This window comes from Anser anser, assembly GCF_964211835.1.
Source record: "Anser anser genome assembly, chromosome: 1".
NCBI lineage: Eukaryota > Metazoa > Chordata > Aves > Anseriformes > Anatidae > Anser > Anser anser.
The window spans coordinates 25,668,340-25,691,230 of NC_139720.1; the positions used below are offsets into that span (position 1 = coordinate 25,668,340).

General features: G+C 35.8%; 1 long non-coding RNA gene across 1 annotated transcript in view; it reads right to left on the reverse strand.

Moving 5' to 3' along the window:
• Positions 1-483: 483 nt before the first annotated feature.
• LOC310894018 overlaps positions 484-22,891 on the reverse strand; it is a 29,039-nt gene continuing 6,631 nt past the window's right edge. The window contains exon 3 of the long non-coding RNA XR_014579492.1: positions 484-2,152. This is a non-coding gene — a long non-coding RNA (uncharacterized lncRNA). The remainder of the gene's footprint in view (positions 2,153-22,891) is intronic.

Genomic DNA, 22,891 nt, shown 5'->3' on the forward strand with positions numbered 1-22,891 from the left:
AGACTGTCTTTGTTCTATTCTTTACATTGAAAAAATTACAATCCTATAGTAGAACACGAATTTACCTGCTCAGGGCAGACTACTAAACAAGTTGCTAGATTCTATTTTATTGTAAACATCACTTTTACAATGTGATTTTCTAACTAAATATGCTGCCCTTCCACAGGCAGGCAATCCTGCATATCCAGGTAACTGCAATACAACTTGTATGGCAGCATCTCTGTCAGAGGTGTATTCCTTTTGATACAGCTCTCTGTGACAAAGACATATCTATTTTGATTGTTGCTGTTTTTTGTTGTTATTGTTGTTACTTACCTTTAGCTGAGTACATCTTAGTTGCTGGTATCAGCTGGCCAATACTGAAATTGTTGCTTTCATAAAGTCAGAATGGTGCTTAACTTCCTATGTAATTCAACTTCTATTAGGAGCTATTTAATTGAAGTTCTTCATACTGTGTCAGGTATTCTGACTGGGAAGTTTTTTTTTTTTGTTTTTTTTTGTTTTTTTTTTTTTTCTAGAAAATTACAGCTGCTTCATTCAGGTTGCTTACATCTGTAGCAGAAGGTCACGTATTAGGTACAAGTTGAATGGTGACACCTGAGAGATTGTAGCATTTTATTGATTTATGTAGTAAAGTCCAGTTCAGTGTGACAAAACCTACAGTGACAAATAACTGGGGCTCTTCTAACATATTTGCCAGCCTAGCCTAAGATTTAGATCTTAAGGACATAGTCATCCTATAAGTCAATGTTATTATAATGTTTTCCGAGGTGCTGAAAGTCTTCTATTTCTCAGCTAATAATTCTGAACTGGGAGTTATTTACCGCACACTGAGCAGACTATGTTCTGTATAAAGCATAGCCAAAAAAGGCTGGTTAAGCACTCACTATGGATCCTGATGATATTCACTCATTTCTTTTTCACCCTTCCTCTCACGTTGAGAGGATTTGAATGTGTCTTTTCCAAGAGAGTGATTTAAGCATGAGAGTCTCCTTGGGTTAGCCTCTCATATTTCTTAAATCTGTTTCACTTGTACTACAAACTTTTTTCTAAGACAGGAATACTCCTCTCATCTGTCTAAGGTCTAAAATGTAGAGTAAATCTCTTGTCTAACTACATTTTAGTTCCAACTAAGTGTTTGATCAAGGAGATACATTTTGCACAGGGAAATATACCCACACAGTTTTCTTTTGGATGGGTAGAGATACCACCTCAGATCTCTCTGACCAAGAAGGAATTTGTATAAGGAAAATGAATTTCATCCTAGGTGAAAAGGAGCTATTGGACTACTCAGTGGTTGGATAAAGGGAGGAGAATGTAATAGCACAGAGGACCTCTGAAAAATGGCTGACTTAGGTGTACTTTTAGCATTTTGCCATTACCATGCATTAGCTTACTTAATCCCAAGTGAAATGCTTTCTTCAGTCCTTATTAATACAAGAGTATAGTGATCATCCATGAAGCACCATGAATAAAAGAGAAAGTTCTTAGCTTACTGATAGCTGTTATGTTCAAGCATTGCTCCAAAAGCATTAAGAGATGTATCGGTTGGTAAGGTAGATAGAGAGTACATTTAACACTTTCAAAACTGGCAGGGATGCTAGTTTTCCCATTTCTTGAGAATTCCTCAGCACCCCTATGCTGCAGTCTTTGGGAGATTACTTCGTGCTTTTGTAACATAGGCTTTATATTAAATAATGTTTTCCCTAACAAATTCTTACTTTCATGGATTTTTGTATATGACAAATGTGTTAACACTAGAATTAGATAGACAGTATTCTACTCATGCTTGGCTCTTGCTAAATTTTTGGTTACATATATACTTCCTAGGTTACCTGCTCCAAGTCTAGTCATAGGGTGAGTGGAGTCTTTTGGAAATATCGTGAAGTTACATCCAATAATCTGTTGGAATCTCTGCATCCCATGCTACATATGAAAAAATCAATAATGAAATGATGATGCTATTCAACCTTTGACAATATTCTTTATTGGAGGAAAGCAAGCAAACACAGCAGTATCTCTCAGACTTGTTTAGGACTTCTGCGAGTGGTCTCAAGGTCTGCTGTGGGTTCCTGTCTTGAGAATACTTTGATGTCTGATATCAAAATTATTGTTTAATCACCTCTGTCATTATCCATGCATAGGTATTTTTCTGTGAAAATAAAACAGGAGGCATTTTGCTATTGCCACAAAGCATTTGCTGTGTTTTGACGGCACAGTGCACAATGCATTCATTCATGTGGGTGCAGGAGCTGTGCAGCTGCATGACAGCCCTTATCCCATGGCATCTGACTTAAGCAGGAGAAGGTAAAGAGTGTTGTTTCCTTAACACTTATGCTAAATCTATTCCTGTTCCAGTAAGTGATATCTGGTTCTGTATTATCATTCTTATCTTTTTTTTTTTTTTTTTAATTTTCCAAATACAAATAACAGAATGCACCTGGAGTTGCTGTCTGACTCCTTTTGTACTCAGCCTAAGAAATACTTTGTCCCATGAATAACTTTGTCCCATAAACAACTTCTACCAAGTCATCTTTTATCATGGTGGTCAACCAGGTTTCTTCAATGTTTCTGGAACTTAAGCATAGTAAGCATATACTGTCAATCCTTGTTTCTTATTATATTTATTTATTTATTAAAACAAACAAACAAACAAAAACAATGCAAACCAAACCAAACATCTTCTTATGCTTGGAACTAAACACAAATATCTAACTTTGTTTCTCTGAGCCCATACTGTATTAACCCGATTTTCACAGCTGTCTGCTTTGAATAAATATTGTTCTTTTTTATTTTATTTTATTATTATATATATTATATTATATTATATTATATTATATTATATTATGTTATGTTATGTTATGTTATGTTATGTTATGTTATGTTATGTTATATTATATTATATTATATTATATTATATTATATTATATATTTTTTTTCCTGGCATTACTGCAGGAGTTGCCCCATGTTCATTTAAAATGCGTGATATGGCCTGTTCAGTTCAACACTGATATTGTTCTATGTTTCATTCTGAATATCTTCTCCCTTGGAATGTAAAATCATCCTGTAATGTACACTGATAACAGCAGTGTTATCTCCAACTTCTTTGGGCAGCCTCTATATTGACAGGAAAATGTTTATTTTATGATACTTCCACCAGTCCTCCTTTCTTGCTGCTGTTCACAGTTTCCAGCTGTTGCTTGGAATCTTGCTCCCTCCTCTACAGCTTTACTGTTCTTTTCTCTTGTGAAGAGATATTGTTCTCCCCATCTCTACTTTTGCTCTATTTCTGTATTATGAGAACGCTCCTGTTGCTATTTCAGTTTTGCTTTGCTCATCTTCTGTGTATTGAGGCCACCTGACACCAGACTTCTGGCTTGGAAATTGTAAGTAACATTGCCCGTGCTTGGATCTGAATGACAGTGTCTCTTCTGAGAATCTGTCTCCTTTTTATATGTACAGCTGTTCTTTCTCTTATGAGTTTTCTTTTGAAGTCCACTTATCGGCAGCATTCAGCAAAGCTATCAACTGCTTTTGTGAAAGCTTCATTCTTTACTTTTATTCCTAGCATTTTAATATAAGAAGGGATCTTGTGTGAAACTTTTTCCTGAAAGAGGCCACTAGGAATAACAGATTACCCCAGCTTTTGAGATATGCTTTCCTGTCCTGCAAACCTAGACAAAATAATTAGAAAGGAGCCGATAGCTGTATCTTATAAAATTCTTTAATAATAGCTTGTTTCCTAACTACATTACAAGTTCTCAGTCAACAGCTTGCCACTGTCAGTAGTTCTACTTGAATTGGCTTCTCTGACCTAATAATGAATATCTGTCCTCTGGAAAGTTTGTCTAAGTTATTATCTTTGGGAAATTAGTCCAATAACACATAATGTAGTATAAACTAAGACAGGAAATTGTGACTTTTATTATAAAAAATTGTTTTCTCCAAATAGAGCATATTAAAATCAAGGAGGGTAACTAACTTGTTCTGACACCAATACACATGAGAACAACGTGCTGTATAGACCTGATGGTATGTAATAATGTTATTTAAATCTGGATCATTAACATTCTTTACATTTTTGTCATCTTCAGAAGACAACAAGCTTATTATGGAATAGAATATTGAATTTGGAGAATTGCTATTCTAAGAAATAACAAAACTGATTAACATCCCATATTGTAGTTTCCTAAAATAAGTACACTAACTAGTTAGCTATTACAAACAAGGTAGTAATATTCAGTGAAGATAAATTACTCTAAATATAAGTGAAAAATAACTTTAGGGAAAAAAATGTTCTTAATCTAAAATTCATTTTTTAGAATGAAATTTTCAATGTTATTGCCTGAGTTTTTCAGGAAAAATGGAAACTGAAAGAATAAAATACATGTTTCTTTTTAATTTTGGTGAACAGTATATAATAAAACATTTTTGAAAACAAAATATTTTTAACAAATGTATTTTTCTTGAACAATTGTTTTCTAGATTTGTTTTCTGCTTCTGAATTAAAAAAAGCAGAACCAAATCCATAATCAGGTATTTCAGAAATCACTTTTCCAAGAATGACATTTTTAAATGGATCTAACACTCAACATTTTAAATAAATGTCATCTTTTGCAAGAAACACAGTCCAACCCAGTACCTATTGCACTCAGAGAAAGTATATGATTCATGAGTCATGTAACAATTTCAGATGCAAGTTTTATAGTCAAGATCATCCTCAAAGTGAAGCTAAGTTCAAAGTTAGATTAGGTTAGGTTTTACAATATACTGCTTTACGGGAAGACTTTATACAGTATCTAGACATCTAGATAGGCTTTATATCTGAGTACTTTTTACATATATCTTGGGGCTCAAAATATGACTTACTACTGGCATGGAAAGTGAAGTTGGCTTCACATGTCTTTTCCAATTGTGAAAGTGTTCTGTTTGAATATCTGAGGAAAAAAGGTTTTACTCTTTGGTATCCAAATAAACACTAATTTCAACACAGTTCATATTCTTAAAATTATTATTATTATTAATTATTAATTATTATTATTATTAAATAAGTTGGGTTTGGTTTTGAAGCCTGCTGAACATGTATGAATGAAAATAATAAACATAAGGATGTCCTTTGCATTTTGTTCAAATACTTCACTTCACTAGATTCTGCATGTAAGTATGTTGAAGAAGGGAACAGAGAAGAAACAGCTGTGGAGAAACTTCTTTGTCATTCCTGAGAGTTGAATGAGAAGTAGGAGTGTGGAGTCAGGGTTGTGTGACTGTCTGGAGTACTGACGTAATTGTGGAGGGAGTACAATCTGGTTCAGACCTGTGCACTGAGAGGACAACAAACAAGATTTGTACTATGCAGTCTTACTCTGAGTGACTTCTTTTGGTGCACCAGCTACCACAGCAATCAACTTTTGCACATAACCTTATGACTCAAGTTCCATTAAAATATGCACAAAAAATTGTACATCTATACCTATATATATATAGGTATAGATTTTTACATATACATATAAAAATCTTTCTGAATGTACCCTACAGAAAGACAGTGAAGAATTTTAAAGGTGTCATAGGGCACAAAGATTGAACCTTAATTAGAATTGCTATTTTGAATCTCATCTAATGATGCAAAATTAGGTGAGAGAACATGGCATTCCTGTTGTAGTTCCTAGCTTCGTATGTTCTAGGAGCCTCTAATAAAGTTTTGTCTAACTTGAATATGACCTGTGTATTCTGGAAAGGAAACAATGTTCAGATTAAGCTCCTTAGTCTTCATTTTTTTTTTATATTCAAAATGTCTGCTAAATAAAATAATCTTTGTGGAGTGTTTAAGGAACCTAAGAGAGATCCTAGGAATACATTTTCCCTAAAGTGAGTTGATTTGTTAGTTGATATATGTATGACTGAGGATTTAGTTTGAGACTCTGAGAACCTGATCATTGGCACTTGTCTGAAACTCCCTTTATACACGTAAGGATGTTATTTTATCATTCCATAATTTCTTTCAATTAGCAAATATATACACAGCTTAAGAGATATTTTGGGAAATGACATGGCAAAGCAGTCACTACAAAAAAAAAAAATCCATGTACTTACGGTAACTTATGTAGTTTGTCAAAAACACTTGAACTATTGAGTGAAGCTAATGGTATTTGCAAGTACATTTTTAGTCCATTGAAAATGACAGTCAATTCAAGGTTATTGCATAAAATGGAATCATAAGCAAAGATTACTTGGTGGAGATAAAAATGTCAAATAAATAAATAAAAAACGAATGGATATGAGCAATATGAAAAAGTTAACAGATTTGTGCCAATAAAAAATGCCTATTTCTTTGACCCTCGTTGACCACATTGCCTAGTGACTATATAAAAAAATTAGTTATTGGCTTCAATAGCACTATTTGAATTCATGCAGGCAAGAATTTCAAATTGAAAAAAAATCATAAATATCATTCATGAATGTTTTCTTACACAAATGGAATTGTAAACCTATTTCTTGTCTCCACACATTTTTCACCTGCATTCCATTTTAAAATATTATTTCAAGCTACCATTATAATATGAATAAATTTAATAATTCATTATAATTTATTCTTATAAAGGAAATTTTATGTTTTATTTCTTATAAAAATATTCTTTTATGTATATTCTTATGTAAGAAACATTTGTCTTGTTAATTTATTTTTTTTTTCTTGTCCTCAGTTGGCACGTGAAGCATGAGGGGCTTATAAAATAAGAATTATCTACTCACTAAGACAGGTTATTTATCAAGTATACAATCACTGAAAACATAAAGGCATTAATTTCTTTCTCACTTTTGTTTTCTTTTTTTTTTTTTTTCTGTTCAAATTCTCTAGCTAGATCTGAGACAATTGTAATGCGATCACTTATTTACTTTGTGTATGGTAAGATTAACTAATGATTTGGTCTATACTCAAAACTCCAAAATATAAACGTAAACTGGGCTTGCCAAAAGGAAATGGTACCAGATTAAGCTTAGATCTTTTCATATTAAACCAGATCATTTTCAAAACAAAGGAAATAAAGTCTACTGCAAGTTTACATACTATGCTTCCTGTGTAGCATGACTATTATATAGTAATTATTTTGAAATTTATATGCTCAAACATAAGTAAGTCATCTGAAATGACATAACTTGGAAAACTTTTAGCTGAAGAACGTAAATATTAATGGAAGCACTGTAAAGCACTGTAACTAAACTGGTTTAGATACTTGCTAAAGAGTAGACACAAATAGAAAAACTTGGAGGGAGACTGCCAGTGAAAGTTCCTGGTATTGGTCATGAGAACAATGTCAGTTATTCTTCCAACTTGTCACCTTTGAAAAATAAGTAGAAGTATGAAATTCACTGATAACAACAGTATTGGGAAGATATTCTCAACAGACAGAATGTCATACTCAGAAATAAAATAAAATAAAATAAAATAAAATAAAATAAAATAAAATAAAATAAAATAAAATAAAAAATAAAATAAAATAAAATAAAATAAAATAAAATAAAATAAAATAAAATAAAATAAAATAAATAATTGGACAGACACTCCAGGAAGATCAGAAATAACAGATTAAAGATCCTTCATCTAAGGAAAAGCCTAAAACATCATTCTCTTTTCCTGCCTGTTTAGAGCATCTAAACAAAACCAGGCACTTTTCCTGGCCTTTTAAAACTACTGAGTCCCACTCAGTGAAGTAAATACTCTACATAGAGGAGGCCTAATTCTGGACTCTGATGGACTTCCAAACTTCAAAGTCTAGCACTGTTCAACATTTCCTACTAGCTGACGATGTGTCCCCCTGCTCAATGTAGGACTTCTCATGAAGTAAATTTGCATTCTCTTTTGATGTGCCAGCATAAGTTTTAGATATCCACATTGTTACAGCAAGGAACTGTTCTTTAAATGAGGCAGTAAATAATTGCTCAGACAACACAGCTTCCTGAGGTGTCTTTCAGCAGCTGTATATGGTTGTGTAAGTGTTCCTAGTCTGTTTCAAAGAAACTGTATCAGATGAGGGTAAAAAGAAGAATGTATTTTAAATTAATATATTTCTCCTGCATGAGATGAACTCATCAGATCATACAGGCTGCAGTTCCATGATGCAGAAGCTTTAGCAATAACTGAAGTTTAAGACATTTCTGCCTTACCACCCCTTACTATTCAATCCCAGTTCTGCTCTGTATGGCTTATTGCTCATTTGTACTGCAGGATTGTTAGTCAGCCCAGTCATTTCCATGCTCTTATTCACACAGCTGCATTGGTCTGGATTACAAACAACCCTGCAAGTGAAATAAAAACTGTTCTTTTGTTTGTAATCTGGGTCTCTTTCATGATGAGTTCAGGGAAAAATGTCACAAGCAGATCAGCAACAGACTGCCAGGACATGGAAGTGAGAATATTTTATGGAATCACAAATTTACAAAATGGTTGAGGCTAGCAAGGACCTCTGGCTGTTATCTGGTCCAACCCCTTACTCAAGGAGTGACCCAGGACCATGTCCAGGTCTTTTGAATGTCTCTAGCATGGAAGATTCCACAACCTCTCTGGACACCCTGTACCAGTGCTCTGTCACCTTCACAGTAAAAACAAACAAACAAACAAACAAACAAAAATCAATCAATCAAACAAACAAACAAACAAACACTTCAATGTCATTAAATATTTTGTGTGATGAAAGCCTGCTCTAAGATAGATCTAAGATTTTAGGCATTCACAACTGCCTCTCTGCTCATGTCTTATAATTAAGGACAGCGAGACTGTCTGTGTAGCACTACTTATGTCAGTCTCTCTGGATGCACCTATACTAGTAAATTCAAGTATGCTGAGGAATGCTTCCTTGCATGAAAATGCGATCATCCTTGCTTTGGCAACTCTCAGCATATTTCCTGAAAATTACTTGGCCTGTTTCAACAACTGCTGTTTCTCAGCAACTCCCCAGCATGGTCTGTCAGCCAGAATAGTGCAGGAGCATACCCAATGGGCAGTTTGCCTCTAGCTACCCAGCCTTGGAAATTTATTAGTGTAGATGCCAGCCATTCTGTGAATGATCTCAGGGCCCTTAATATTCTCAGATGCGTTTGACTTCCGAGTGGTCTGTGTCTGCAGGATATCTGAATGTGTGTTCAGCATTGTGACCTAAACTTTAGTACATGAAACTGTTTTGCATGCCCCTGACTCCAGGCTTGGTGCACAATGTGTGTTAGGATACCAGTGAAGGCAAGGAAGTTGAAACTAGCTTCTTGTCTTGGATTCTAAGAATATTTTCACTAACTCTTTCCTTTTAGAACTTATCCAGGTTCGGTTTTGTTTTTTTTTTCTCTCTCTGAATGTTAGCCCTCTGGGCATGAAAAATCTTTTTTTTTTTTTTTTTTTTTTTCTAATTACGTACAACAGAGCAGATAAGTGACTCAGATACGTGATTAAAAATAAATAAAAAAGTTTTAAATAAATAAGTTTGCTTATTTTAAAGCAAGGCACAACTTTTAATGATTTTTGCCTTCAAAAATACTGTACAATTTAGGGAAAAAAAAAAGGTCTGTGCAGATATTTTTGATTGAAAACTGCAATTACTATCTGTATTTCCAGTGAATCTATTTCAGAGGGAAAATGAGAAAGTAGGCTTTTTGGAATTTCTATACTCATTTTTAATTTTATCTGCAATCGAGACCTCCTGCTGGCCTCCTTCTTTGTATTTTTCTCAATTCATTGTATAACTGATCTGGGGAGAGAACAAATCACTAGGTTTGGAATGCTGATGAATTTCTGATTTTTTGCTGTATGCCTCTTTAGCACAGTTATCTTACACTTAATTATATATTCAATTATAAAAAATATATAATTCAAAAAGGTACATTAATAAAATAAGGTACTTCTGTTTTAATAAAATGAAGACGTATTGCTCTTATAAGATCTGCAGGACATTATAAGAGTTTGAAGTTATACTACCATAAAAGTGCTGTTTTATGAAAATCTAAGTAACAAAAACCAGGAACTATATTAAAATAATGATTATGATTAGAGAAATCTCTTTACATTCTTGTTTTTCTTGTTGCTTGGTTGAAGGTACAAATGGTTAATTATATAAATGTGTTACTTTATAGCTTACTGAAGCAAGAAATAACAGTCCTCAGCTTCTTGTTCTTTTATTCATAACTTGCAGCAGTCTTTGTATCACAGACACTTTAGAAACTTTTCTTTTGAGGCCTTAAATTATTTTGCTATATTTTTAAACTTCTCTAAGTAGGTTGTGTTATTTATACTTTTATCATAGTCCCTGAGTTCCAATATAAATGAAATTCTCCGATATTTCTCTTTTCACTAACCTGTTCTGTTCAGCTAATTGTTGTATGATAGCTTCCAATGTGGTGTGTCATCCAAAGTGAACACATCACATAGAAAAAAAGATACCAGACTACTGTCTTCTCTTAGTGAAACTAGCTATTGATTAAGGTTGTTTTTGTCCTTTGCTTTATTTCTCTTTCTTACTGCAACAGCAAGGAAATGTAAGGTGCATGGTTATTGATTGGCTGATTATAGGCTTATGTGTAGCAATTCTATTTTAAAATATTTGTTTTTCTAAAAATGTTTGTGCCATGGACTGACAATTACATTAGCCTAGCAGGAAACATACTTTTAAAAATGTGGAATGTCCATGTCTGCAGTATTTTTACAACATAAATAAAAATGTGGCATGAGTTATAAAACAAGGAATTGTACATCCATGAAAATTGAATATAATAACCATATATTTTTCTTCAGATCATATTCAAATTATTTGTTGCTGTTGTTGTTTTCTCCATGGGCTTAAATTCTTAGGAGTGACTTCCTTTTAAATGTTTTTTATGTAAAGCAAAAGCAGTAGAGAGAAAACATGTTTTTTCTCAACAATTTTCAATACAAAATGCAGTACTTGTGAAAGGCTTAGAATTAGCATGTTTGAATGAAGATTAAAAATACTATAATAAATATTACTCTTTGTGGTTCCATAAAAGAACAGCACGCTTTCAAATTAGTTTAATGCTTATGGAAAGAATGAGACTGACTGGTTCAGAACCAAAACTCTTATTTATTGTCACTGATTTTGTACAGAAGAGTCAAAATAGGAGTCCTTCCTGAAGCAAGTGTCTTATGTGTAATATGGGTAAGGATTTCCACACATTTTATCTTTTCATTCTCTGCAGAATCAGCCAATGAGATTGTTACTTGTGCAGATATTTAGTTCATATGGACATGTAGCTATCAGAAATTCAAAAGAGAACTGTGCCAGGAAATTAAATCAATAAGTTTGTATAGGCCATCAAACAAAAATTCATTAACTATTGACCCTTTTGACCACTCCACAGTGCCTGAAGGAGAAAAGTTGCATTCTTACTTCTCTGTGGTCCAGATAATGAAGTCATGCTACCCAGGACAATAAAAACACATATTAGTCTAGGAAAACATGCTAAAATCTCACTCATCTTCTTCAGATCCCCACAGAGCCACAAACTGTTTCAATATTCTGCCAAAGATACAACTTCTCATTTTACAGCTTTCAATTTTCTGAGATCTTCTACATTTGTATTATTTTCCTCTAACACTGAAAGTGGGTAGAGTAAAACATGCCTTCAAGTACTACTATTTATGCTTTCCAGGAATGTTAAAATTACTTACCTGTTCACCAAGTAGATAAGACTACATTGGCTGTTTAGCCCTTGATGGCCTAATGAGAAGCTAAGAAGATATTCCCCTCCTTTCTTCCAGACACATTCCTTCACGACAATAAAAACATCTAGTTTATCAAAGATAGCATAAAAATGTTTACACTATTAATGAAAAATTCAGCATGAAGAAGAAATTGACAACAGAGAAACACGTTGGGGGGAGAAGAAAAAAAAAGACTACTGATATAAATAAACAAGTAAGCACTTGTTAAAACATGCTGACTCTTTCACCATTCGAGACTAAAAGACACTGAAGAGACTAAAATAGTCTTGTATACTTAAACACCTTGTTCATGCATACATGAAATTTTATAAATTTCATGACTTGCCCCACAAGAAAGACAACATGGTCCTGAAGACTGCAAAGAAACCAGGTGGTCAAAGCAGTGGCTCCAGCCACAGAATACATGGTCTGGGGCAGGATTGTGAATCCCATGTGTTGTCTCCCCTAGTGACTCCAGACACCTTCAGTCTGGAGGATGGGCAAAGAATGCCCAGTTCTTGTCTCATTCATATTCTTTCTATGTCTAACAAGTGGGTGCTACCATCATTGGTGCTAGCACTCTGTGTTTCTTGACACCTTCATGACTTTCCCAGTGAAACAATATGTTGTTCATACTTATCATTCTTTGTTCCTATAACTGAGCTTCTCTCTTTTCACATAGGGTTAACTGAAGTTCATATGGAATCATAGAATGATTTGGGTTAGAAAGGACTTTAAGGATCATGTAATTCCAACCCCCCTCGCCATGGGCAGGGACACCCTCCACTAGACCAGGTTGCTCAAAGACCCATCCAACCTGGCCTTGAACACTTCCAGGGATCCCACAGCTTCTCTGGGCAACCTTTTCCGGTGCCTCACCACCCTCACAGTAAAGAATTTCCTCCTAATACCTAGTTTAAATCCACCCTCTTTTAGTTTAAAGCCATTACCATTTGTCCTTTTACTACTCTCCCTGACAGAGTCCTTCTCCAGATTTCTTGTAGGCCCTCTTTAAGGTGTTTCAGCTCTCTGATCATTTTCATGGCCCTCCTCCGGACCCACTCTAACAGACCCATGTCCTTTTTGAGCTGGGAACCCCAGAGCTGAACACAGTACTCCAGGTGGGATCTCATGACAGAAGAGTATAGGGGGAAAATTACCTCCCTTGACATGCTGGTCATGATTGTTTTGATGCAGAGCAGAATACAGTTGGCATTCTGGGCTGCAAGCACACACTGCCAGCTCATGTTGAGTTTTCATCAACCAACATCCCCAAGTCCTTATCCACAGGGTTGCTCTCAATCCATGCTCCATCCATTTCATATTTGTGCTTGGCCCAGATGCAGCACCTTGCACTTGGACTTGTTGAATTTCATAAGGTTTGCACTGGCCCACCCCTCAAACCTGTCAAGATCCGTCTGGATGGCATCCCTTCCCTCCAGTACATTGACTGCAATATACAGCTTCGTATCACTGGAAAATTTGCTGAGGGAGTACTTGATCCCACTATCCATGTTGCCTACAAATATGTTAAATAGTGCCAGTCCCAATACTGATCACTGAGTAATATCACTTGTCACTGGTCTCCACCTGGACATCAAGCTGTTGACTACAACTCTATGAGCACAACCACCCAATCAATTTCTTATCCATTGAGAGGTCCATCTGTCAAATCTGTCTCTGCAATTTAGAGACAAAAATGATGTGCAGGACAGTGTCAACTGCTTTGCACAAGCCCAGGTAGATTGTCAGCTGCTCTTCCCTTATCCACCAGTACTGGAACCCCTTTGTAGGAGGCCACCTAACTTGTTGGGAAAGATTTTCCCTTAGTGAAGCCATGTTGGCTGTCACCAATCACCTCGTTATTCTCCATGTGCCTTAGCATAGTTTTCAGGAGGATCTGCTCCATTATCTTGCACAGAGGTGAGACTGACCGGCCTGTAGTTTCCCAGGTCTTCCTTTTTTCCCTTTTTAAAAATGGGAGTCATGTCTTCCCTTTTCCAGTCACTGGGTACTTTCACTGGACTACCACGACTTCTCAAATATGATGGATAGTGGCTTAGCAACTTCATCTGCCAGTTCCCTCAGGACAGGACCCATGGATGCATCTCATCATGTCTGATGGACTTGCACATGTTCAGGTTCCTTAGATGACCTCAAAACTGATCTCCTCAAGTTGGCAGTTCTTCATTGTCCCAGTCCCTGCCTTTGTATTCTGTGACTTGGGCACTTTGGCTAGAACACTTGCCGGTGAAAACTGAAAATTGTTGAGCACCTCAGCCTTCTGCATATCATGGTAACCAGTTCTCCTGTTTCCTTCCCTACACTTTCCTTCCACACATAGGGGCCCCACATTTTCCCTAGTCTTCCTTCTACCACTGATGTACTTATAGAAGCCTTTTCATGTTGCTCTTGATGTTCCTGGCCAGATTTAATTCTACCAGGGTTTTAGCTTTCCTAACCTGATCCCTGGCTGCTCAGATGATTTCTCTGTATTCTTCAGGCTACCTGCCCTTGCTTCCACCCTCTTTAGGCTCCCTTTTTGCATTTGAGTTGTTCCAGGAGCTCTTTGTTCATTCATGCAGGCCTTCTGACATTTTTGCCTGACTGCCTTTTTGCTGGGATGCATCGCTCTTGAGCTTTGAGGAGCATAATCATATGCTAACATTATTGTTCACTAGCCCTAATTTACACTGTCATAACCCCATAGAAATATTTAGCTGGACTGAGCTGTAACTAAAGTTGTAGAAATGTTATTTGTATGGAGAAAACTCTGATGTTATAAGTCTCTCTGGAAGTATCTGGGGCAAATTCTGCTACCATATTCAGACAGCACGTAGAATAGGAGAATATGGATACTACTGCAGTATACAGCAGTATCTCAATGTAATTTTTAATTTTGTTTTGTTAACAGGTTATCTAATTATTTTACACATATAATTAGCAAAATGCCACTTCAGGATAAATGTATCTATTCACCTTTTTAGGGCTGCAATGAGTTTCCTTGTTTTACAGACCATATACTAATATTTCTTCACAGGATTTCTCCATCAGAAGTCTGTCAGCCCAGCTTTGGGATAAGCAATTATTATTTACTGCTTCCTATTCTAACTTTCTGTTTCAGGAAGTTCACACTACCCATAAAATTAATACAGCAAAATTAGGGGGAGAGACTGTATAATCTGTGTATGTCAGTTGAAAACGAGCGAGATACTTGTGAATGGGAATTTGTTGACAGAACAGGTTAAACAGTTTATATAAAGGTTTATATAACAGCTAAATACAGTTTAGCTACTGAGGACACAGAAATTTTTAGGGTGTCTTGAGAGAAGGTAAAATGCAAGAAGTGGAACTCCTATTTTTCCAATGCCTGTTTTTCAGTTTGTCTCCTCTTGTTATATGGTGAGAACACAAGCTTTTATGTTTCCGTGATTATAGTCATGGAGGATGACAAGACTGGTGACTGCAAAAATTTAAAAAGAAAGCTTAGGTTGTAGGACTTCTGCTGGCAGGGGTAATAAGCACATTAGTAGACATCACAGTCTACTTTTTCACTGACTAAACTGAAACTAAAATGTAAAAATGTTGTACACACATTGAGCATATATGTTGGGATGACCTATAATGCCATACATTGGTAACTTAAATGTTAAACAAGGGAGCCCAAACTCTCAGTATAAATATTCTTCAATTGTTTTTATGGATAGCAGTCCAAATACCTTATCTGAATTGTTTTCATTAATAGAGTTTTAGAAGCATATGATTTCAGAAGCTTTGAATAAACTTAATTTGCTTGATAATTGTTAAATCTTAATCTATCCTATGAGATAAACACCGAGTACCATCATTTCCTAAATAAATCAGCAAAATTTTTAAGATGTTAAGCTGAAGTAGAGAAACAAGCTAGTTCCTTGATATATGAAATTAAGGTCCTGAATTCATTTATACCATTATATTCATGGCCACAAGGACTTCTCCTTATGCTAAGAAAATAAGTGACTATATTGAAGTCATAGATTGGCTTTAGTATTGAGGTGTCTTTAAAAAAATGGAAATATACTGATTTACAGCTTCAGTTTCTTTCTTTACTTCATATCATAGCCTTAGGAAACCTTATTTCAGCTTATAAACATTAATTGCTATCTGTTCTCTTTCCAAATAAGTTTTCACCTGTTTTTTTTTAGAGACCTCCACAATATCTTCTTGATTCTGTTCTACCAAAATTATAAAGTGCTATGGAAGTAACTATTTCTGATTATTTATTGACAATATCTATGATTATCAATTAATTTTACTTCATATTTTGATGTAATTAGTTACCAGCTAAAAATTCTTGAAGACATTATAAATTATTTTAGTATTCAGATTGTTTCTGTAAATATTCAGTTCTGATTGCATGTAAAAGTGAACAAACAAACAAACAAAAACACAAACCTACAGATATTGAGTAGAATTTTAGTAAAATAGGATTAGTAAATAAAAGGAGGTCACTGCTGAGGTAAAACATTCTTGTATTAATGCATTTATACTGATATCACCTCTGCATTTTACTCATTTCTAGTTAGCTGAGACATTCAGTATAATGCCTTTGTGTGTTTGTATATACACTCCGGTATTTCAGGAAAGTATATCATAATATATTAACATATTAATTATATGAGTTTAGAATATTAAAATGATATGTTTTATCTTGTGCATATTTATTAACATAAAAATATGCAGTAGGCTACTTATTATACCATTGTCATTTGTACCACAATAGCTAAGAATCTTGTCAGGATTTACATTATAATTCCCTACTTTCAGGGGTTTATAATTCATCAATAAAACTTTGCTCCAGACTGAATGTTGACATGAAAATTCAGTTTAGGAAAACATATTTTGCAAAAAAAAAGGACATTCTAAAATCAGAAATCATTTCCCTAGAGGATTATTTTCCTTTTTGTTGTTTTCCAGAATATCTTACAGTGATGAAGTTATAGTAAAAATATTAGCCTCTCTCTTGTCATACTTGCACCAATTTGTAATATGCTAAAAGCAGGTGAATCACACTTTATATAAAACTCATGTAGTTCAATACAGATCATAGAATCATAGAATCATAGAATATCCCGAGTTGGAAGGGAACCATAAGGATCATCAAGTCCAACTCCTGGCACCACACAGGTCTGCCCAAAAGTTCAGACCATGTGACTAAGTGCACAGTCCAATTGCTTCTTAAATTCAGGCAGGCTTGGTGCAGTGACTACTTCCCTGGGGAGCCTGTTCCAGTGTGCAGCCACCCTCTCGGTGAAGAACCTCTTCCTGATGTCCAGCCTAAACTTCCCCTGCCTCAGCTTAACACCATTCCCGCGGGTCCTATCACTGGTGATAACGGAGAATAGGTCACCTGCCTCTCCACTACCCCTCGTGAGGAAGTTGTAGACTGCGATGAGGTCCCCCCTCAGCCTCCTCTTCTCCAGGCTGAACAGGCCCAGTGACCTCAGCCGCTCCTCATATGTCTTCCCCTCTAGGCCCTTCACCATCTTCGTTGCCCGCCTCTGGACATTCTACAACACTTTAATGTCCTTTTTGTACTGTGGTGCCCAGAACTGCACACAGTACTCAAGATGAGGCTGCACCAGCACAGAGTAGAGCGGGACAATCACTTCCCTCAACCGACTAGCGATGCCGTGCTTGATGCATCCCAGCATACGGTTGGCCCTCCTGGCTGCCAGGGCACACTGCTGGCTCATATTCAACTTGCTGTCAACCACAACCCCCAGATCCCTCTCTGCGGGGCTGCTCTCCAGCGTCTCGTCGCCCAGTCTGTATGTATAGCCAGGGTTGCCCCGTCCCAGGTGCAGGATCCAGCACTTGCTTTTGTTAAACTTCATGTGGTTGGTGATCGCCCAGCTCTCCAATCTGTCCAGATCTCTCTGCAAGGCCTTTCCACCCTCATCCGAATCCACAACTCCTCCAAGTTTGGTGTTGTCGGCAAATTTGCTCAAAACACCTTCTAGTCCTGCATCCAAATCATTTATAAAAACATTGAAGATGACTTGCCCTAAAATGGAGCCTTGAGGGACCCCACTAGTGACCATCCGCCAGCCAGATGTGGCCCCACTTACCACAACCCTTTGAGCCCTGCCTGTCACCAATTGCTCACCCGTCATATGATGTTTTTGTTAAGTCATATGCTGATACATGCTTTCATTTCCACTCTTTTTGATTTTACCTATAGGGTATATATATTTACTTACACTTCTCAATTTTCATGCACAGGATGTGTAATTGGTAAAGATGAAAAATGAGATAAATTCATGAGTGTTTGATTTTCCTGAGATCAAACAACAACTATCAATTCATCCCCAAACCAACGAACCACCACCACCAACAACCAAGTAGAAATGAAGAGTCAAGGAAGAAGTAGGAAGGGAAAGTGAGGTAAGAGGTAGAGCATCTGTATGCAACATGTAGGTAGGGTACTTCCAAGGAGGACTCATGAAGGCAACTGAGAAAAGAAACGAGTGAGTTTCTGTAGTGATTATCTGAATCTAAGACAGAAGGAAATAAGGTGTAGTGGATAAATAGGAATAATCATCAAGTGGTTGCAATGATAACATAATTAAATGATACTTAGATGCTTGCACAAGATCTTGAATAGCATGTTTTATTAATCTGAATATGTAGATAAGTATTCATGCTTCTCAAACAAGAGTTCATATAATAAAGGACATATTAAATCTGTGCTGGTGTTTATGTGCAGTGCATCGAAGATATCACAAGCTCAGACACTTAACCACATAGACTTCTATATTTAAAGCCTTCACTGCATAAAAGTAAACACTTCTATGTCGCTAATTTAAGACATATTTTGGATGTCTAATTTATGGTAAGGTAATATCACCTTAGAACAAGGAATTCCCTTCCACTATAAAGTAAACCTAGGATAACTAGATGTAAACCTAGGACCTAGGATAACTCAGATGTAAACAGTGTAGACATCTAAAGATTGGTGAGAAGATACTCACTCATAGATACAGTAATGAAAGAGACCACATTATCTGTCATGACTCTTTCTGTCATAACTACCGTACCATGAACTTACATTTATGAGTTTTAGAAGCACAGCGTTATGTATTCTCTTCAAAGACCTATTGCACCAGATCTCACTCCTCAGTTATTTTTTGGGGTGTAAAAGAGATAGTCTACTCTTCTTTATTGTGGCTTTTTTTTTTTTTTTTTTTTTTGAGTTTATTGACTTCCAGCATCCTGCAGAAAAGTACTGTCTAAAAGTATATCTGTGTTGCCAGTCATCTCTTAAGAAACCTGAAAGCTTCTAGTAACTGTCCCCTTGGTCTCTGGTGGCATTCCTGGTGTAAGCTTGGCAGAGATAGCCAAGCACCTAGAGCCTCTGCCCCTGCCCCCCCCCACCTCCCCCAGCCATGGCAAACATCAAGCAAGATCAAGCAAGAAGGGAAATCCCTTCCACTCCTCTGATCCTTATGAGAGCAGAATAAGGTCATTATGCCTTTCATCTTTTCTTTCTGTGTTTTTTGTTTGTTTGTTTGTTTGTTTTCTGTACTGGAAATACGTTGTTTGACTGGCAATTTATTTATTACTAATTAATTTTAATAATATGCTATTTAGAAAAAAGCTAAGAAAGTTAAAGATTTGAGCAATGATCACAACATTGATAACACAGAAAATATGACACTGGCAGAGACCTTATGATGACATGAAACACGATCAATGCAATTAAATGAAAATACTATCTATCACAGTGCAGACCAGAGTGTGCTTTTTCAAGTACTTCACTCCTGAGTCTCTAGTAAATTATCACTTCTTTTTCCTGTTCTCTGCGTATACCAGTTGTGGTGAACAAGGAACATATACACAAGGTAAGAACAGTAAAGATTTTCATATGCTTTTAAGTATGTGGTTGCACAGGCTATTTGTGTACAAACAACGGAAAGTGACAATTGATCTCTCCATAGCCACAGCCTGATGATCTTAGAGCAAACAGATTCTAAGGATGGTGTTTAACACTGAAGTTTGTAATATGGATTTTAGATTCACTGCTGAGACAATAAAAGGATAAATGGATATTCAAAAAACATGAGCATACAATAAGCAAATCAAAACATTTGCTGTGGATTTCTCCATTGATGTGACTCTATAAATTTATTTTTACATTATTATTTTAAATAAAAAATATACTTCAGATGTGAAATTATGTGAGCTGTTAGTGAGGAAACAAACAAAGCTTCTGAATCAAAGGAATAATTGCATTCTGAATTTTATAGCAACATTAACTTCTTCAGTTGTAAAAAAAAAAAAAAAAAAGAGAAAGAGAAAGAAAAAAAGAAAGAAAATAAACAACCAACCTGGATAATTGCTGTTGTTCTATTGTTCTCTTTTGCATCTGTATTGTATGTCCACTTTATTTGAACTATCAGTATAACTAAACTTTTATTTCAGTAAAATATAAGTAACCTATAATGGTTGGTGACAGCATACACTCATTTTCTTTTTGATGGTTTCCCAAATTGATGTGTTCTTTATATTAAGACTATAAAGAACATCTGTTTTTAACAATATCCACTGACATTTGAATGCCTTAAACCAAAACAATTAAGGGGACTGTATTTTCTCTTTTCTTCAGAGCCAAAGTTCGTGCTGCAGATAGATGCACCCATCAGACATGCCTGCCTGTATAAAAAGAGCAGCCTATCTATAAATTCAGATCTCTGTTTTGAAAAAATACATCTTTCTTTGCAAAATGAAGCAAAATTCCACACATGTATATACAATAGATCCAATTATCCCATATAAAGATGTTAAGAGAGTAAGGATATGGCAAATGATACTCCAAATAATTTTAAAGAAGGAATATATGTATAGCATGCCCTGTCCTATCATTCAAAGAAGTGGGCATTGTTGCAATTGATGCAGTCAGAGATTTAAGACCTTTTCTGATCCCACTTACATATGAAACTTCAAAATTCAGAATATGTACAGCTATAAAAATATTTTCCAAATCTGAATGTTATCTTATAGTTTCATAATCATTGTAGAATATAATGGTTTTAGTAAGAAACTCCTTTCCATTTACACACACTATCTTTATTTTTCACCACATCAGCTACATTGATCTTGTTGATAATTCTTGATAACTGCAACCAAAACTGTGAAATACATGGGCACAAATAATGTCATCAGGTATATTCGAGGTATATGTACAAAAAGCAAGTAAATACTAGGAAATACTAGGACTGAAGTCTTGACATACAGAAAAGCTAACACTCTAGTCCAGAGATACCCAATTGCTTAGTGAGCTACAAGTTCCAAAGCTTATTTTCCTTTATTTTTCCATGGAAGTTAGAGGAAGAACAAGACATTTTTGACCCTCATGTTTTGCAAGTGAATAAGGTAAGAGCAATAAACCATCTTCCTCATCTCACAGATTCCAATTTTACTCTAAGTTATACTCTTGTATGAAAGCAGAAGTGATTTTGGACTATAACCATGAAAATATTTAAGCATAGCAATGGGAAGCATTATGATGATCCTTTAACGCATTTTGCTGCAAATTGGAATCCCTCATCCTGACTTCAGTGCTCAGGCTTCCCATAAATGCCTCAACAAAATAAGGTCCACAGAAATAAGATCCATAAAAGAAATAGGGGCTCATTCCTAAAAATAAGATGCATGAAGGACAGCAGGTAGCAAAAGAGGCCACTGAGGTAACTAACAAGACACAGTGAAAACAGGGCTTGAACCCAGAAAGTTAAGCCTCAATTATAGGATACAATTCAGAGTGTTCCTGACACTGACTGCTTATTGCAGCTTCTCAGTCAGAGCACAGCTGGGAGAAGAAGAGAGGTTGGTTTTATGCCTTTTTTTTTTTTTTTTTCATCTGTTGCCTCAAAAAATCCATGCAATACTTCAATAACTCACCTACATTGTGAGGTTATGCTTATATCTTTACTTAAGAGGATTTGAACCTTAACTTTCTGCAGCTCCCATAAATGTTCTAATTTCAAGACCACGACAGTCTCTCAAGTGTAATGAAATAAGTTTCTATCTTCACTTCCTGTTGAAACTTTTTTTTTCATGAAATAAATACATATTTGTTAGACCTGCAGACAGAAACAGAACAACTTCCTTCCAGTGTACAGTACACTCCTCTAATTACAGAGACTAGGTGTCAGTAAATGATCACTACTCTATGTTAAGTATTCAGTAGAGCAGATAGTCAAAGATTCTTTCCTTAACCACTAGCCTGTGAAGTCATGCTTAAATATTGAATACTGAACATGTAATCATTTCCTACTGAGTGAAACAGCTAAGCCAGGAAGGACTAGAGTGTTGCTCTTGCTTTGCCAGCCTGCAGAACAGAAACAAGCCTGGTGTTTGCAATACTGGCATGGGTACAGGGAGACAAAGATGGGATGGCTTTTTACATGGGACATCCCCAAAATCTGGAAAAGAGACATTATTTATGATAACGCTGGAGAAAGCAACTTATCCTCTTGTGACAGTAACAAACTTTGTTTCAGCCAACATGTGCTATGAATGTCTACTGAATTTAGCCCAGCAGACACTGTGGAAAAAGGAACAAATAACTTTTCACTGCTGTTCATATGTAGCTATTTCTGATAATATCTGAAAGAAGTCCCTTCTCAGGGAAAGCCAAGGCATTCTACAATTATGGCTGTATAATATGAATGTTTAGAATCTAAATTTTGGTTTACAGAATCACAGAATGTTTGGAAGGTGTATCTGAAGGTCATATTGTTCAACCCCTCCTGCTCAAGCAGAGTCACCTACAACTGGTGGCCTAGAAAGTTCCTTCATTTTCTTTCCTCATTCAGTTTGATTTCTTTCATCCTAACAGGTGGCCTACCAACTTGAGATTATTTTATTAGAACACACATGAATCAGTACTGTCGTTCTGACGTGAATGAAATATTCATTGATAATCTGAAGTGGATTTTTGTTGCTACCCCATCTGAAGTCCTCTACTTTGATGTACTCTCTCCTCCAAATGTTAAGGTCAGAGTTTCCAACCCATCTTCTGACCTATTGATGGGGCCAGCGTTCTCCTCAAAAAGCAACCTGTGAGCTGACATGAGTGTCAGCAATCATGTGAGTTCACATGATTGACATGACAGCAGCATGCAATTTCTTGTGTCTTTGAGAAGACTT